At 47.4% G+C, this 17344-nt stretch overlaps 1 protein-coding gene across 22 annotated transcripts in view; it reads right to left on the bottom strand.

Moving 5' to 3' along the window:
- KLC1 (kinesin light chain 1) overlaps positions 1-17281 on the bottom strand; it is a 56478-nt gene extending 39197 nt beyond the window's left edge. For 9 of the 22 annotated variants that reach the window (XM_082737449.1, XM_082737439.1, XM_082737443.1 and 6 more), the window contains exon 1: positions 16997-17279. The gene's annotated coding sequence lies outside the window, so the exon portion shown is untranslated. Of the gene's footprint in view, positions 1-16996 lie in introns of all 22 variants that reach the window. The other 13 variants (XM_082737438.1, XM_082737440.1, XM_082737456.1 and 10 more) reach the window with 4 other exon arrangements.
- Between the last annotated feature and the right edge of the window lie 63 nt (positions 17282-17344).

Here is a 17344-nt window from a genome sequence, read left to right on the forward strand (position 1 = left end):
ACAGTCAGTGTCCTCTTTCTGTAAAGAAGGGAAGAGAGGGAGTTTTGTTTATAAAAAAGAGAAAAGAATGGGAAGGGGCAGAGGGTTTTATGCCCCACCCCCTGCACAGGAGAAATTTTATATACTTTTTGCCCCACTCCGCTCCCCTCCAGCAACTCTCATTTGCTTCCCGTGATGAAGTGCCTCTTAAAGTTTGTCTCCCATTCCAATTTCACCTTATTTTTTTTCTCCCTTCCCCTATGATCCTGTTTTGTTTCTTAAATTCCACACGAATGAGATCACATGACAACTATCTTTCTCTGGTTGACTTATTTCACTCAGCATAATACCCTCTAGTTCCATCCACATCGTTGCAAACGGCAAGATTTCAATTACTGATGGCTGAGTAATATTCCACACCCCACATCTTCTTTATCCATTCATTCATGCACATCTGGGCTCTCTCCAGTTTGGCTATGGTGGACGCTGCTGCTATCAATACTGGGGTGCACATGTCCCTTCGGATCACCATATCTGTATCTTTTAGCTAAATACCCAGTAGTACAATTGCTGGGTGGTAGGGCAGCTCTATTTCCAACTTTTGAGGAAACCCCACAGTATTTTCCAGAGTGGCTGTACCAGCTGGGGCAGGTTTAAAGAGAAGTAGCAAGGGATGCCAGGGTGGCGCGGTCAGTTAAACATCAGCTCCTGGTTCTGGCTTAGGTTGTGACATCAGGGTCCTTAGATCACCACCCCCTCCAGTCAGGTTTACCTGAGCCTGCTTGGGACTTTCTCCCTCTCCCTCCCCTTGCCCCGCTCATGCACGCACACACCCTCTCCCAAAATAAATAAGCCAAATCTTAAAACAAGGGGGGCCTGAGTGGCTCAGTGGGTTAATCCTCTGCCTTCGGTTCAGGTCATGATCTCGGGGTCCTGGGATCGAACCCCACATTGCGCTCTCTGCTCAGCAGGGAGCCTGCCTCCCCCCTCTCTGCCTCTCTGCCTACTTGTGATCGCTCTATTAAATAAATAAATAAAATTTAAAAAAAAAAATAAAAAGAATTCCATAGCCAGCCAAACCCTCAATCAACTGTAGGAACAGGAGAGTAACATTTTTAGACATACCAGGTCTCAAAAACTTCTACCTCTCATGCTCCCTCAGGTTCAGGAAAATGAGTGCAAGCAAAATGGTAAGTCGAGAAGAAAACATGACAATAAAGAGAGAGAAAACATGGACTATGGGGCACAGGTTCACTGTGGGGAAGACAGAGCTTCGCACCAACCTAGGGACAAGTGCTGTAGGCGAGGACGGATTAGAACCAACTTAAAAAGGAAATGAAAACAAGATAATTGGGGCGCCTGGGTGGCTCAGTGGGTTAAAGCCTCTGCCTTCGGCTCAGGTCGTAATCCCAGGGTCCTGGGATCGAGCCCCACATCGTGCTCTCTGTTCCGCAGGGAGCCTGCTTCCTCCTCTCTGCCTGCCTCTCTGCCTACTTGTGATCTCTGTCTGTTAAATAAATAAAATCTTTTTTTTTTTTTAAAGATTTTATTTATTTATTTGACAGAGAGAGAGAGCTCACAAATAGGCAGAGAGGCAGGCAGAGGAGGCAGGGGAAGCGTGCTCCCTGCTGAGCAGAGAGCCCGATGTGGGGCTCGATCCCAGGACCCCGAGATCATGACCTGAGCTGAAGGCAGAGGCTTAACCCACTGAGCCACCCAGGCACCCCTAAATAAATAAAATCTTTAAAAAAAAAAAAAGAAAGAAAGAAAACAAGATAATTAGCTCCGAAGGAAAACAAAAGGTCAAATAGGAAAAGTAATCATCATTTACTACATAGCTCAGCTCCTGCATTTATAGAGTCTAAAAATATAAACGGTTAAGACTATCTAAACAGGGGCACCTCGGCGGCTCAGTGGGTTCAAGCCTCTGCCTTCGGCTCAGGTCATGATCCCAGGGTTCTGGGATGGAGCCCCGCATCGGGCTCCCTGCTCGGCGGGTAGCCTGCTTCTCCCTCTCCCACTCCCCCTGCTTGTGTTCCCTCTCTCGCTGTGTCTCTGTCAAATACACAAATAAAATCTTTAAAAAAAAAAAATTAACAGGCAATACTATTTTCAACAGTGTGACAAATTTTACCAAACCTTACCCCCCTCTCAAAAATTAAAAACAAGAGGGGCACATGGGTGGCTCAATCAGCTAAGCAGCTGACTCTTGATTCTGGCTCAGGTTGTGATTCCGGGGTCATGGGACTGCCCCCACACCCCCGACTGGGCCACACTTGGGAAGAGTCTACTTGGCCCTCTCCCTCTTCCCTAACCCCTCCCCAGTTCAAGTGTGTGAAAACACACACGTGCTCTCTGCCTCTCAAATAAATAAATAAAATCCAAAAAAAAGAAAGAAAGAAATAACGGGGCGCCTGTGTGGCTCAGTCGGTAAAGCATCTGCCTTTAGCTCAGGTCATGATCCCAGGGTCCTGGGATTAAGCCCCACACCGGGCTCCCTGCTCAACAGAGTCTGCTTCTCCCTCTGCCTCTCCCCCACCCAGCTCCCGTTCTCTCTTGCTCACCCTCTCTCTTAAACAAATAACTAAAATCTTTAAAAAATATATATATGTATACATACATACATATATATACAAATACATATATATACATATATATTTTTTTTAAAGATTTTATTTATTTATTTGACAGAGATCACAGTAGGCAGAGAGGCAGGCAGAGAGAGAGAGAGGGAAGCAGGCTCCCTGCTGAGCAGAGAGGCGGACTCGGGACTCGATCCCAGGACCCTGAGATCATGACCTGCGCCGAAGGCAGCGGCTAAACCCACTGAGCCACCCAGGCGCCCCTGTTTTTTTTTTTTTTTTTTTAGGGAATGTGTGGAGTTAGTTTAGTGGTGATGGCTGCCCGACAGAGAGAACATACTAAAAAATGCACTAAATTGTACATTTTAAAATGGTCACTACTACATTATATGACTTGCATCTCTATTTTTTAATTTTTCATCTTTTTAAAAAAATTTTATTTATTTGACAGAGAGAGACACAGCAGGAGAATGAACACAAGCAGGAGGAGCAGCAGGCAGAGGGAGAAGCAGGCTTCCCGACGAGGTGGGAGCCCGATACGGAGCTCATCATGACCTGAGCCGAAGGCGGACGCTTAAGGACTGAGCCCCCCAGGCGCCCCATCTCAATTTTTTAAAGAATGTGATAGAGGGATGCCTGGGTAGCTCAGTGGGTTAAGTGTCTGCCTTTGGCTCGGGTTGGGATCAAGTCCCACATCAGGCATTGAGCAGGGATGCTCAATGGGAAGCCTGCTTGTCCCTCTCCGAGCTCTGCTGCTTCTCCTGCTTGTGCTCTTTCTCCGACAAATAAAAATAAATTTAAAAATTTTTTTAAAGATTTAATTTATTTATTTGACAGAGATCACAAGTAGGCAGTGAGGCAGGCGGGAGGGGGGTGCAGAGGCTCCCGCTGAGCAGAGAGCCCGATTCGGGGTTCAATCCCAAGACCCTGAGACCATGACCTGAGCCGAAGGCAGAGGCTTAACCCACTGAGCCACCCAGGCGCCCCACAGAACTTTTACACCAATACTTTGGCATTATTCAATGTGGAAATAACCCAAATTCTATCAACTGATAAATGGATACACAAAATGTGGTCTATCCATACAGTGGAATAGTATTTGCCTTTAAAAAAAAAAAAAAAAAGGAACAAAATACTGATACAAACTTCAACACGGCTGGACCTCACAAACATTTACTTAAGTGAACCAAGCCAGACACAGAAGGCCACATACTGGGGCTCCAGGGTGGCTCAGTCCGTCAAGCGTCTGCCTTTGGCTTGGATCATGATCCCAGAGTCCTGGGATTAAGCCCCAAGTCTCCCTGCTCAGCTGAGAGCCTGCTTCTACCTCTCCCTCTCTCCCCTGCTCATTCTCTCTCAAAATAAGTAAATAAATAAAATCTTTTAAGGAAAAAAGAGGCCTGAGGGTTGCCAGGGGGAGGGGCATAGGGAGAGGGTGGTGGGGTTATGGACATTGGGGAGGGTATGTATGGTCAGTGCTGTGAAGTGTGTAAACCTGGCCATTCACAGACCTGTACCCTTGGGGCTAATAATACATTATAGGTTTATAAAAAATTTTTTTTAATTATTTTTTTTAAAAAAGAAGAAAAAAAGGCCACAAATTACATTATTCCATTGATACGAGATGTCCACAGAGACAGGAAGCAGATCAGAGGCGCCAAGGACTGGAGGGAGAGAAGGTGGTGAGTGACTGCTAACAGGGTTTCTTTTGGAGGTTTCAGTAACCTGATGAATTCTTTCATATATAAATATTTCAGTAACAGATGCAAAAGTTTTTTTGTTTTTTTGTTTTTTTTTAATTAATGATGCACACTAAATAAAACAAAACCTAAAACCTAACTTTGGGACATAATCTATTTTACCTCTGTCATGAAATCACAGAAAACTTCATTTCTCAATCTTTTTAAACCTATGCTCCCATTCTGATAAATGAAAGTCTCAAGCCCTCTTCAATTTACTTAGAAATTTCCAAATATATAATACATGAGACTAAAAAGCAAAGTGACCAATGGTAATATTACAAGTAAAAATGTACATATGTTTTTGATTCTGAAGTTTCAGAACAAAAATTAGGTATACATATTTTATTGGGGGGGGGGGCACGGAGCCTGATGCAGAGCTCCACCTCGCAACCCTGAGATCACAACCTGAGCCGAAATCAAGAGTCAGACACTGAACCTACTGAGCCACCCAGGTGCCCCAGAACAAAAATTACATAATGCAAAGTCAAAAGAAGAATATTACTTGCTTAAGAAGAAGTTAAACTGGGGCACCTGGCTGGTTGGAAAATCACGTGATCTTGATCTTGTGTTGTGAGTTCAAGCCCCACGTTGAGTGTAGGGATTACTTTAAAAAAAAAAAAAAAACGTGGAAAGGCGGCACCTGGGTGGCTCAGGGGGTTAAGCCTCTGCCTTCAGCTCAGGTCATGATCTCAGGGTCCTGGGATTAAGCCCCACATCGGGCTCTTTGCTCAGCAGGAAGCCTCTCTCTCTCTCTCTCTCTCTCTGCCTGCCTCTCTGCCTACTTGTGATCTTTCTTTGTCAAAACAATAAATAAAATCTTAAAAAAAAAAAGTGAAAAAAAATTACTGAATTTATTTTTTTAAAGATTTTATTTATTTATTTGACAGACAGAGATCACAAGTAGGCAGAGAAGCAGGCAGAGAGAGAGGAGGAAGCAGGCTCCCTTGCCGAGCAGAGAGCCCGATGCAGGGCTCCATCCCAGGACCCTGGGATCATGACCCGAGTCGAAGGCAGAGGCTTTAACCCACTGAGCCACTCAGGTGCCCCCAATTCTTGAATTTTCTGATGTTTAGTTTTTGTTTTGGTGAAAGCAGGTAAGGCTAGAGAGTATGGAGGAGGAGTGTCACTTCCCCAGTTTACAGAACAAAGTTAAGGTTCATATTTTAAGCCAAATCCAAAAAGGGTGGGGGTCTCAATCATTTTCAAATCATGACATTTTTGGGTAAAAACTGAAATGTTATACCCCTTTGTAGGCTTACAACAGTGAGTCACTTTATTTTCTAAATATAACACTGTATTATAATAACAAACATACTTATCCAACTATACACTGTCTACTCTTTCCCAAATAAGAATCACAAAATTCTACTCAAGGGAGGATGTGCTCCATCAGGGCAGTCCTGATCAGAAGCTTCATCTATGGACCACAAGCTGCCAGCGGCAGCAGAGAGCCAGGGCTGGCCACAAAAGCAGCTCCAGAATGGAAATACAACGACTCATCCTCTGTACCTCCTCCAGTCTCATCTTCCTCAAACCTAACCTCACCTAATCTCACCTTTTTATCTCCTCTTCTAAATTTAAATCACAAGAATAAAATGAATGAATGAATCATTCTGGTCTAAAAATCACAAAAACCTATAAGGTGTATTCAACTGATGAATCACTAAATTCTATCCCTGAAACTAGTAACACAGTATATGTTAACTAAATTGAATTTAAATAAATTTTTTTTTAAAAAAAGGTGTAACTCTCGGCAGGTGCCAGCGGAGAATGCCAAACACCTTCCTTCTGTGTGTGCCCGGAACTTAAATCATGCCCAAAGGAACATGAAAAGATTAGGAAATCCTGAGTTGTTTGAGTATGACTGAGAGAAACACTGATGCGACTTAATACGAGTTCACTTGTGGAGCAATAAATTTATACTTTTTGCACACACATAAAAAAAAGGCAAAATGTTTTAATACTAAAAACTCCGTAAGTCGGGGCGCCTGGGTGGCTCAGTGGGTTAAAGCCTCTGCCTTCAACTCGGGTCATGATCCCAGGGTCCTGGGATCGAGCCCCACATCGGGCTCTCTGCTCAGCAGGAAGCCTGCTTCCTCCTCTCTCTCTGCTTGCCTCTGCCTCTCTGCCTACTTGTGATCTCTGCCTATCAAATAAATAAAATCTTTAAAAAAAAAAAAAAAAAACTCCGTAAGTAAACCAGCCATTCTGAACCTGTTTCCATCCTAAAACTATAACCCACTGGATAAAACAAAAGCTTGCCTTTGCCTCTCGGAGGAGTCTGTCGCCAACGCCCTTGCAGAACCCAAGGAATAATGGCAGGCAGGACTCCCTGGGTCCCTTTCCCAGGCAGGCTCAGGAGGCAGCTGCGTGCGGCTGTTCTGAACCCGCCACCTCTATGTACTCCACAATAACCTAACCACACTACTGTGTGACGTGTGCAAGTAGCCCAAGGAGAGTTCACTTGGCTTGTCAATGACCATGCTGCACCTAAGGAAAGAGTTTTCAAGGCGGCCATGTCCCCCACAGTTGATCAGGTGCCTAACACCCCCCCCCCCACTGCATGACTGAGCAACGGCTCCTGGCCATAGCCAGACAGTGGACTAAGTAATTCAATCTGTCCCACAGACCCATCTCTTCAGATGCAAATTTTAAGCATGACAAACTACAGGGAACTACATGAAAACAGAGAACATGCTTCTTCCCAAGTCCTGAATGAGTAAGCCCAAACGCTGCAGATGTCTCTATCACAAGTCACTGGTTGAGCCAACAAAAAGGAAAAACACCTTCATCGGACAGTGTGACTAACAGATTACAAAACAGGGTGTTATGGGAGTCTGGGGCAAAAAAATATAAAGACAGAGAGTAAGGGGAGGGATAAGGTGGCGGGGTGATGGAACTGGGGAGGGTATGTGCTATGCAGAGTGCTGTGAATGGTGTAAGACTAACGATTCACAGACGTGGACCCCTGAAGCAAATAATACATTATATGTTACTAAGATAAAATAAAATAAAAAATAAATATAGAGTATTGATTATGTAGTTAAAAAGCACCATTTTTATTTCAAAATGACAAACAAATTAACATAATATCGTAACAGGGGCATCTGGGTGGCTCAGTCTTTAGGACTCTGCCTTCGGCTCAGGTCATGGTCCTAGAGTCCTGGGATGGAGCCCCGCATCGGGCTCCCTGCTCTGTGGGGAGCCTGCTTCTCCCTCTCCCACTCCACCTGCTTGTGTTCCCTCTGTTGCTGTGTCTCTCCCTGTCAAATAAATAAAATCTTAAAACAAACAAAAAAAGACTTCAAGGGTCTCTTACTGAACAGTGAATAAAAATAAAACATAATATCATAACGTGAAATTTACATATTTAAAGTGCTAATCAAAGATACATGTATGGAATAGTTTTCTTTTTTTTTTTTTTAAAGATTTTATTTATTTATTTGACAGAGATCACAAGTAGGCAGAGAGGCAGGCAGAGAGAGAGAGGAGGAAGCAGGCTCCCCGCTGATCAGAGAGCCCGATGCGAGGCTCGATCCCAAGACCCTGAGATCATGACCTGAGCCGAAAGCAGCGGCTTAACCCACTGAGCCACCCAGGCGCCCCAATAGTTTTCTTTCTTAACTAAAGAAAGGCAACTAACATATTTTTTAAGGGGTGGCTGGCTGGCTCAGTTAGGAGCATAAGACTTTTTTTTTTTTGAAAGAGAAACACATGCACACACACGTGGTGGGAGGCGCAGAATGTCCAGTGGACTCCCCACTGAGCACACGGCCTAACACAGGGCTGGATCTCACCACCCTGAGATCATGACCTAGCAGACACTTAACAGAATGAGGCGCCCCAAGCATGAGACCCTTGATGCTGGGGTTTTGAGTTCAAGCCCCATGCTGAGTGTAGGAATTACTTAAAAATAAAAACTTAAAGGGTGCCTGGGTGGCTCAGTTGGTTAGGCGTCTGCCTTCGGCTCGGTCATGATCCTGGAGCCCCGGGATGTAGTCCCACGTCAGGCTCCCTGCTCAGCAGGGAGTCTGCTTCTCCCTCTAACCCTCTCCCCTCTCGTGATCTCCATCTCTCTCATTCTCTCTCTCAAATAAATAAATAAAATCTTTAAAATAAAATAAAATCTTAAATACACACACACATATGGATATATAAATACGTATATGGGGAAGGGTGCCTGCACTGTTCAGTCGGTGAAGCATGTGCTTTCAGCTGAGGTCATGATCGCAGGGTCCGGAGATCTTCATGGGCTCCCCTGAGGAACCTCTTGCTCCTCAAGGCTCCCTGCTCTGCGGAAAATCTGTTTCTCCCTCTCTCTCTCTGCCTGCCTCTCTGCCTACTGTGATGTCTGCCTGTCAAAGAAATGAATAAAATCTTAAAAAGAAAAAAAAAAAAAACTTGGAAAAAAAAGAAAATGAGAAAACAGACATCTTTTTTTTTTTTTTTAAAGATTTTATTTATTTATTTGACAGACAGAGATCACAAGCGGGCAGAGAGGCAGGCAGAGAGAGAGGGGGAAGCAGGCTCCCTGCTGAGCCGAGAGCCCGATGCAGGGCTTGATCCCAGGACCCTGAGATCATGACCTGAGCCGAGGGCAGAGGCTTTAACCCACTGAGCCACCCAGGCGCCGCCCTTTCTATCTTTTTGAACCATGAGTTTTTCCAAAAGAGCATTCATCTTTTAATGATTTCAAAACAGACAAAATAGAAAGCAGAAACCATATAAAAAATCAAAAATTAGGGGCACCTGGGTGGCTCAGTGGGTTAAAGCCTCTGCCCTCAGCTCAAGTCATGATCCCAGGGTGCTGGGATCAAGCCCCGCATCGGGCTCGCAGAGTGCCTGCTTCCTCCTCTCTCTACCTGCCTCCCTGCCTACTTGTGATCTATCTCTCTCTCTCTCTGTCAAATAAATAAATAAAATATTTTTTAAAAAATCAAAAAATAAAGTGGAACTCATCAAAATTTAAAATTATTAAAAGGCATAGCCAAAAAGCATATATTGGGAAAAAAATACTTGCAACATATGTACCTGGCAAAAAGATTCATGCTCAAATACGTAAGGAATTCCTATACTCAATAATAAAATGACAACCTGACTTTGTAAAAACGTAAAAGACACACAGACACTTCAAAAGAGCAGGTATATTTTAAAAAGCCAATAAAGAGGGCGCCTGGGTGGCTCAGGGTTAAGCCTCTCTCTTCCGCTCAGGTCATGATCTCAGGGTCCTGGGTTCGAGCGCTGCATTGGCCTTTCTGCTTGGCAGGGAGCCCGCTTCTTCCTCTCTCTCTCTGCGCCTACTTGTGATCCCTCTCGGTCAAATAAATAAATAAAATCTTAAAAAAAAAAAAAAGGCCAGTAAGCATGTGCGTAAGGGCTGTCACCAGTCACCAGGGCACTGCTCATGCAGCCCCCAACAAGATGCGACTGCGCACCCACTAGAATGGGAAGATGACACAAGCGACACGGAGTGCTAGGGAGGACCTGGAGCCGCCGCAAGAAGGCGCACACACTGCCGCTCCTGCGCACGCCCTACTCTGAGTTTCTTTCTTTAAAAGTTAATGATACGGAGCGCCTGGGGGGCTCAGTGGGTTAAAGCCTCTGCCTTCAGCTCAGGTCATGATCCCAGGGTCCTAGGATCGAGCCCCACATCGGGCTCTCTGTTCAACGGGGAGCCTGCTTCCTCCTCTCCCTCTTCCTGCCTCTCTGCCTACTTGTGATCTCTGTCTGTCAAATAAATAAAATATTAAAAAAAAAAAAAAAAGTAAATGATACATCCAGGCTCTGCTCACCAGCGCGCGGAGCCTGCCTGAGCGTCTCTCTCCCTCTGCTCCGGCGCCAGCTTTCTACATAAATAAAAGGAGTTAACGCTGCATCTATCCTGCGAGCAATCTCACACATAGGCATTTATGTAGAAGAAACTAAAATATTTGTCCACGTGGTCTCCCACAAGAACAAGGGCCCCCTAAGACGTGCTTCAGGCTTAACTGTATAGGTCCACACAGCACAACACTACTCAGGATTAGAAAGGGACCAACCACTGCCACAGGCAACAACACGTATGAATTTCAAAAATGTTATGCTGAATGAAAAAAGCAGGATGAATATATATTGTATAATCTCATTTATATGAAACTCTAGAATAGGCAGAACTAACCTGCGGTTATAAAAACCAGATCACTGTTGCCAAGGAGTGGTGGGGGGTGACGAATGTTGGCAAGGGGCATGAGGGAATCTTCTGGGCCGTATCTTGATACACATTTATCAAAACAATGAACAATATATTTAAGATCTTGGCACTTCACCGTATGTAAATTATACCTCAATTTTTTTAAAAAAGCAGAACTTGCTAACATTAGTGAACATATTCAGAGATCACGTTAAGGGTGGTATGGCTGTAGACTGTTGTACATATTGAGCAATCATAACTCCCAATAGTAACTGAAAGATGGTTAAGAAGTTAAGAATGGTTTTGTTTGGGGGCGCCTGGGTGGCTCAGTGGGTTAAAGCCTCTGCCTTCGGCTCAGGTCGTGATCCCGGTATCCTGGGATCGAGCCCCGCATCGGGCTCTCTGCTAAGCAGGGAGCCTGCTTCCCTTCCTCTCTGCCCCTCTGCCTCCTTGTGATCTTTGTCTGTCAAATAAATAAATAAAACCTTAAAAAAAAAAAAAAAAAAAAAAAAGAATGGTTTTGTTTGGGCGCCTGGGTGGCTCAGTGGGTTAAGCCTCTGCCTTCAGCTCAGGTCATGATCCCAGGGTCCTGGGTTCGAGCCCCGAATCACGCTCTCTGCTCAGCAGGGAACCTACTTCCTCCTCTCTCTGCCTGACTCCCAGCCTTCTTGTGATCTCTGTCTGTCAAATAAATAAATAAAAATCTTTTTAAAAAATTTAAAAAAAATTTTTAGGGCGCCTGGGTGGCTCAGTGGGTTAAGCCGCTGCCTTCAGCTCAGGTCTTGATCTCAGGGTCCTGGGATTTAGTCCCGCATCAGGCTCTCTGCTCAGCAGGGAGCCTGCTTCCCCCTCTCTCTCTGCCTGCCTCTCTGCCTACTTGTGATCTCTGTTTGTTAAATAAATAAATAAAATCTTTTAAAAAAAAAATTTTTTTTAATTTTTTAAAAAAGAATGGCTTTGTTCATGGATGCCTGGGTGGCTCAGTCAGTTGGTTAAGCATCTGCCTTCGGCTCAGGTTATGAGCCTAAAGGTCCTGGGATGGAGCCCCGCATCAGGATCCTTGCTCAGCAGGAAGCCTGCTTCTTTCTCTGCCTGCCGCTAACCCTGCTTGTGTTCTTTCTCTCTCTCTGACAAATAAAGTAAAATTTTTTTTTTTAAATGGTTTTGTTCCGAGAACAGAATAAAATGAGATGTGGTACGCAGATGCCTCGTCTCCCTCAAGATTCCCAGGCCCTTGTGTACACACGTCTCCCAGTTCATCGAGTCCCTCTGGGTACTGCTGTAAAGGGATTTTGTAGCAGATGTAATTAAGGCCCCAAATCACTTGACCTTAAGGGAGATTAGGGGTGCCTGAGTAAAGCCTCTGCCTTCGGCTAGGGTTATGATCCCGGAGTCCTGGGATGGAGCCCCGCGTTGGACTCTCTCATCTTCGGGGAGCCTGCTTCCTCCTCTTGCTCTGCCTGACTCTCTGCCTACTTGTGATCTCTGTCAAATAAATAAATAAAATCTTTAAAAAAAAAATTAAAACCAGACAGGAAGATTATCCTGGTAGACCTGACCTAACCACATGCCCCTTTACGTATTTTTTGGTTTTTTATTTTTTTATTTTTATTTTTAAGTAATCTCTATACCCAGCATGGGGCTCAAACTCATGACCCCAAGAACAAAAGTCTCATGCTCTTCTGACTGAATAACCCAGGCATCCCTCATATAAGCCCTTTTTTTTTTTTTTCATATAAGACTTTTAAATCTGGGTCTAGAAGCCACAAAAGAAAAGAAGTCAGAGATTCAAAGTGTGAGGAATTCAGGGTGTGGGAGCTTTTCCACTCTGGCTTCGAAGATGGAGGAGGCCACCTCAAGGAGCTGAGAGAGCCCCCAGCTGACAGCCAGGAAACAAGGAAAGTAGGACATCAACCCTACAACCAGAAGAACTGAATTCTGCCACAACCCCAACAGCCTACGAGAGCCCTATGAGCTTCGGAAGACAAAGGCAGCCCAACACACAATTGTAGACACGTGAGCCGCTCACCCACAGTTAACTGGAATAAACGTGACTGTTTTAAGCCACTAAATTTATAATAATCTGTTCCATAATAAGGAGAAATCTACAAATTTCATACTACAAAAGCTTTAGAACTTAATATTTTAGTTAAAAAGAATAGAAATTATGGATGAACCTTGAGGACAATATGCTAAATCAAAATAGTCACAAAAGATCAAATGCTCTACTCTTCGTTCTGGGTCTGTGAGTTCTGGGACTGTGAGTTCAAGCCCCACGTTGGGTGCAGAGATTACTTAAAAAAAAAAAAGCTTAAAAAAAAGACAAATACTGTATGATTCTAATTATATGAGGTATCTAAAGTAGACAAATTCATTGAATCAGAAAGTAGAACTGTGTTTAGGGGTAGGGGTAGAGGATGGGAAGTTGTTATTTAATGGACACAGAGTTTCAGTTTTGCAAGATGAAAAGGTTCTAGAGATCTGCTGCACAACCCTGTAAATATACCTAATTTTTACCACAGTTGTAAAAGAATAGAAATTAACATTTCCTCCCGTTTGATTAATACGAATCCTTTTTAAATAGGTGGAGTAAGTAAATTTAAGAAAACACCCCATTGTGGATTCACCACAGAAATGAAGGCTCAATCAGCTTTTACGGATCACCTCCTCTACACCAGCCTCAGTGAGGAACACAAGTGCAGTGACAAGGCGGTGCCTGGAACAGTCCACGTGAGACCGCAAGCCCACGGAGTCACCGCAGCCACGCGGCATCACTCGGGCTTCTGAAACGGAAGAGCTGGCCAAGGACTTCCCAGATGAAGGCAACTGGAGTTTGGCGTTACTGCGATTCCCCACAGCAAGGTGGTTCAGCTTGAAATGTTCGAGCAGAAATACCTGAATTAGAAGCCTGACATCACAGCTGTTTGACGTCAGCTGTTTGTATGTCAACTTCAATTAAAATAAGTACTTTATTTTTATTTCCTTTTTAATTTCATTTATTTACTTGACAGAGAGACACAACAAGAGAGGGAGCACAAGCAGGGGGAGTGGGAGAGGGAGAAGCAGGCTTCCCGCTGAGCAGGGAGCCTGATGCGGGGCTCGATCCCAGGACCCCGGGATCATGTCCTGAGACAAAGGTAGATACCTAACGACTGAGCCAACCAGGTGTCCCAAAATAAGTACATTTTTTTAAAAATAGTTAAGACAAAAGTAAATTCTGAATTAATTTTGAGGGAAGAATATATCAACTGTGAGGCTGCAGGGCCGAAAGAAGGATGCCTTAGCACGCCTACCTTAGGAGGTAATATTCTGAGGAAAATTTTAAAAAGTCACTAATAACCTCCTAGAAGCCAAATCCAAGAGCTCTGTCCATCCAAATTTTCCTTGACCTCTTAGCCAATTTGACACCGACCTCCTTCTCCACCTGCAAACAGGGCAACTCGACCGTCTTTACGTGTCAGAAGCTCTCGGAAGAGCCCCTGGCTTTCAACAAGGTGATGAGGTCTCCCCAATCTTGATCTCCAGCCTAAACATTTGTCTTGAGCTCCAGACCTCCATCTCCAACTGCCTACCGGTCCACCTGGGCACCCCAAAAGTACTTCCGACTTAATCTATCCAAAACCAAGCTCACCATCTCCCCCTCCTCCTGTTTTCCCCATCTTGATGGGTGTCACCAGCCAGTGAGCCGCCCAAGTTAGAGAAAGGGAAGGAATTCTAGATGCATTCGTTCAATAAACATTATTAAGCATTTACAAAATCCCTGCCCCTGTGGAGATCAGGGGTGTTAAGTGAAAGAGACCAACAGTAAAACGATAAGGAATACTGTAGTGAGAAGTGCTACGGTGCACGGGGAGGCGGGGACCCAGTGACCGCAGAAGAGCAGGCTCGGGATGAGCCTGCCGTGTGTACCTGAGGGAACACATGGGGGCAGAGTGCTTTTAGGACACTGGCCAAAACTTAGCAGAGGAGTGACACATCACTCCAACTTAGATCTAGCATCTCGCTCTGGCTGTGAACACGGCCTCTCCATCTCTTCTGGACTGCAGCCCTGCCCTTACTCTAGACTGGTCACTCCCAAGTCAGGCCGCCGTAACTCGTGAGGCCCTCTCTAGTCCATCTGCACCCCTGTTCCTATCGTCCCTCCCTTAAGTCAGGAGCTCTCTCAGTCCTACTAGGGCTAATGGCTTCTCATCGAGTCTCACTTGGTTCAAGCCACCTGCCATCCTAGCTCCGTTCCCGCACTCAAGAATCCGCCAATCCTTTACAAAAAAAAAAAAAAAAAAAAAAAAAAAAACGAACCCCCGCTCCTCCTTGCCTTCCTTCCCTGCTTTTCCTTCCCACCCTCACCCTTCCTAAATTCCGTCCCCTCTACGCCAGCACCGCTTCAAGGCCTGTGTCCTCCAGTATGGCCACTACCAAATCCCACCTCTCACATTGGGCCAACTGTTCTTTTCTTCGTGTCTCATACCCAAAACCACCTTCTCAGGGCACTCAGCACAGTATCTCACCTCACCTGCGGTCCCCAACCACGTCCTTTCTCCCACCAGACTATGTGCTCCTAGCTCCGGAGCTCCGCCAGCCAGTTAAGACCATGCTTTCACCACTGAACATGCTAATCATTTTTATTCTACGTCCTGAAATTTGACACTTAAAACCTGCCTCTACTTCTGTTTGGGTTATTACAGATCACTTCCTTGTTATATAAAGTTCTGGTTTCTTATCATATTTATGTCTCCATGTTACATAAATCCTTCAAATTTATCAATTTTTGACTTTTATAGTCCCATATGGAAACCTACACACTGGCTTATCTATTATCAACGTTATGAAACATGCTTAAAAATATATAGTTTTTTAAAACGTATAATTTTAGGGGCGCCTGGGTGGCTCAGTGGATTAAGCTGCTGCCTTCGGCCCAGGTCGTGATCTCAGGATCCTGGGATCGAGTCCTGCATCGGGCTCTCTGCTCCGCGGGGAGCCTGCTTCCCCCTCTCTCTCTGCCTGCCTCTCTTGCCTATTTGCGATCTCTGTCTCTTTGAAATAAATAAAAAATCTTTAAAAAATTAAAAAACAAAATGTATAATCTTAAATAACTACAGCTAAGCTTTCATTTATTTTAAAATACTTAAGAGCCTATCTGCCCCTCCACAGTGGCATCGTCCCCCTCATCCTTCCTGGACGTACTGTCCTGCCTCCCATGCAGGTCCTTCCACCTTCTCGTGGGTTGTCTAGTGTTTCCAGAAGGCTGGACCTCCAGGCAGGTGAATGTGCCAGGTCACGGCGAAGTTACCACCCTGGGCCCTCTGCCCGCCTGGCTAACACCCAGGGCTGCCAGGCCCCACTGCACCATGATGTTGCATTCTGACGAGGGAGAAACCGGCTCTTAGGAGGGCCTGGCCTCCCACACGCAGCTCCCCACAATCTGAAGTGTTTAATCTTGAGTCTCGCTGTGTGCTTACACACAGGTAGGAAACAGAACAATGAAACCGCCTTTCCCACCCTAATGGAAGCTTGCTGCCAATCCCTGGAAGAGGCAAATCCAGAAGGGTAACAAGATCGGGAGACCAGAACCTGCCCCAGTTTCCCACCGGGTCTTCACCCAGCTCGTGCCGTGTATGCTGAGCTAAGGACTCTGATCAGTAGCTTAGTCACGCTACACCAGAAACGCTCAGAATCTAACCAGAGCAGGGACTCAAGGAGCCGCCCGTCTACATGCCAGTGTCAACAGAGCACCCCAATTCCCCGTGTTCCCACGCTTCCTACAGGCATTTCTGCAAGTACTCCTCACCAATCGCTCAACGCGGATTCCCGATGCGCTGCCTCAGCAGCCCCAGCGCCGACCTGCCCGGACCACGAACCTCACGTTCTTCAGCACCCCCCGACCCCCAGGCACGGAGGCTACTCTTCCGATGCTGTCGGGTTTCACGCGCAGAGGCGCACCGAGTCGGCCACCGCGTCGGGCCGCCGCAAGCGCAGCGGCCCGAGCGCCGCCGGCCCAGGTGGAGCCCGGACGAAGCGTTTCGCGTCTGGCCACTGGAGGACCGGGATCGCCGAGGAGGCTCGGAAGCCGGCCCCGCGCCAGGGACCCCGCGCACTCCCCGCCCGCCCGGCAGCCCGTCCCCGCGAGCGGACAGGCGCGCCCGCCCAGGGCGGTGCCGCGGGAGAGGGCGGGGGCCGGAAGGAAGAGGGAGGACTCGGACAAAGCCGCCCGGCCGGCCGCCCCTCCCCGCGCGCCGCGCTCCCGGGGGCGGCCGGACCCACCCCCCAGTCGCGCGGCCGGGGGTCCGCCGCTGTTCCCGCGAGCCGCCGCCCCGCGCGCTGCGCGGCCGAGCCGGGGTGCGGGGCCGGGGACGCGCCGAAGGGACCGTCCACGCGCAGGGGCCGGGGCCGGGGCCGGAGGCCGGGCTGGGGATGGGGCTGGTCCGCGGGCGCGGTCTCGGAGGGGCCGCGCCGCGGGGGACGACTGCGGAGGAGGACCCGGGCGGGGGACCGGGGCGCGGCCGGGAAGGGGGCCGAGGACTCACCGTGCTGCTCCCGCGGGGCCGCGCGCTCGCGCTGTCAGCTCGGGAGGCCGCGGGGCGCGTGCGCGGAGCAGGACCGCGCGGGGCCCGCGCCTCGGCTGCCTCAGACGCGACGCCGCGGTCACGAACGAGGGGCGCCGGCGCGGCCGCCCCGCAGCATCCTCGGCCGCCCGCGAGCGCTGTCCCCTGCGGCTCCTCCCCGCAGCCGCCGCCCCGCGCCCGCCGGCTCCGCTCCGCTCCTGCTCCGCCGCTCCCGCCGCCGAAAATGGCGTCTCGACGTCCCTCCCCCGGCTCGGCGCTCCCGCCCCACAATGCCGCGCGCCGCCGTGACGTCACCGGCCGCGGACGGGG

The sequence above is a fragment of the Mustela nivalis genome (assembly GCF_964662115.1).
Source record: "Mustela nivalis genome assembly, chromosome: 6".
In the NCBI taxonomy this organism is placed as follows: Eukaryota; Metazoa; Chordata; class Mammalia; order Carnivora; family Mustelidae; genus Mustela; species Mustela nivalis.